This window comes from Micropterus dolomieu, linkage group LG09 (genome assembly GCF_021292245.1).
Source record: "Micropterus dolomieu isolate WLL.071019.BEF.003 ecotype Adirondacks linkage group LG09, ASM2129224v1, whole genome shotgun sequence".
Classification (NCBI taxonomy): Eukaryota; Metazoa; Chordata; class Actinopteri; order Centrarchiformes; family Centrarchidae; genus Micropterus; species Micropterus dolomieu.
In genome coordinates, this window is record NC_060158.1 from 81,804 (window position 1) to 83,500 (window position 1,697).

General features: G+C 45.7%; 1 gene segment (V, D, J or C); it reads left to right on the forward strand.

Moving 5' to 3' along the window:
- The window catches only part of LOC123976150, a 147,472-nt gene that overhangs the window by 32,914 nt on the left and 112,861 nt on the right, over positions 1-1,697 (forward strand).

Sequence of the window (1,697 nt, forward strand, 5' to 3'; positions counted from 1 at the left end):
CTCTCTCTCTCTCTCTCTCTCTCTCCCTACCTGTGCCTCGTTAGCCTCATGTCTTTCACCTGTGTTGCTCCCGCCCTGCTCGTTAGTCCCTGTGTATATATACCTGGTGTTTCTGTCCGGTCATTGTTCATGTTATCCCCCAGTCTGTCATGTGTATACTCTCTGCCTGCCTGTAACCAGCCTTGCTTGTCTTGTCTCCCTGTACTTTGGGATTTCTGTTATTCAGCCACTTACCTGTAAGTGTGCTCCCTTTTGGTTATATACACAGCGAGGACTGTTCGAAAGAGGCTCCTAGGGGCCGGGCTGAAGTGATGCGAAGCCAGAAATAAGCTCTTCATCAATTGATAGCAAAGACAAGCCAGGCTAAAGTTTGCAAAAGACCTTAAGGATTGGACTGTAGAGGACTGGAGTAAGGTCATCTTCACTGATGAGTCCAATTTTCAGCTTTGCCCAACACCTGGTCATCTAATGGTTAGATGGAGACCTGGAGAGACCTACAAGCCTCAGTGTCTGGCACCCGCTGTTAAATTCGGTGGAGGATTGGTGATGATCTGGGCGTGCTTCAGCAAGGCTGGAATTGGGCAAATTTGTCTTTGAACAATATCTTGATGAACATTGTTCATCAAGATATCACTTTTTCAGTCTGACAAAAAAAACAAATTCATAAAAGTTTTAAAATTTTAAATTTAGCACAAGTACTGGGCAAAGTATTTTTCATATGTTTTAATTGATCTATGTGAAAGTTATTGTAAAATGTATGTTTTCACTTTAAACCTTACATATGTTTGTCATTTGCTTATTCAAGGGGTGGCTGTGGCTCAGGAGGTAGAACGGGTTGGCTGTTAATCAGAAGGTCGGTGGGTCAGGCTCCCCCTGGTTGCAAGTCAAAGTGTCCTTGGGCAAGATACTGAACCCCGAATTGCCCCTGGCTGTTCCACCAGTGTTTGAATGTATGTGAATGTTAGTTCTGGTTTGAGCACTTAGGCTCAGTGAATGAATGTGTTTGACTGGTAAATGCAGATGTAGTGTAAAAGCGGTTTGAGTGGTCCTTACATAATGAACCGTTATGTTTTTATCACCTTAGAATGAGCCATTTCTATCTACATACACCGCGGGCCCCCTTACATGGAAGTCACCATGTTGCGCAGCCCAGACGGAGAAACTGCTCTACAGACTGTGTTTCGTCACTACAGACACTCAAGACACAAATAAGCCATGGTACAGCAGTGAGGCCTGCCTTATGCCAAGGTTACTGAGCTCAGCAGATGAGAAAAGAAACACTTCTTTTACATATGTCTCAATATCTGGCAATCTTTAACTCGATGTTCGGGTGGCCCTGCGACTAGTTAGCACTCAGGTCCTAGGCGTCCAGTTTCAGCAGCTGGGTTGTTTAGTGGAATCAACAAGCCTCACTCAAAAAGGGAGGTGAGGTCAGATAATGCCAAAAGGGGGGAGGGAGTTTTGACATGGAAAAGCTAGAGACATCGCCTGGGGTTTGGTAAGGATCTGCAGAGACTCAATCAGACATGCATCGCTTAAGGACTGTGCATTCAAAAAGCCTTAGTGAACCCCTCTCGCCGTAAAGGTGTCACTGGAGGTCACTTAGCAGGACAACAAAGGAGCTGTCCGGCCCCTCTCTCTCCACAGGTTGCCTCCGACATCAAAAGTACCACCCTTTCTGATCCCTTTTCCCGCAG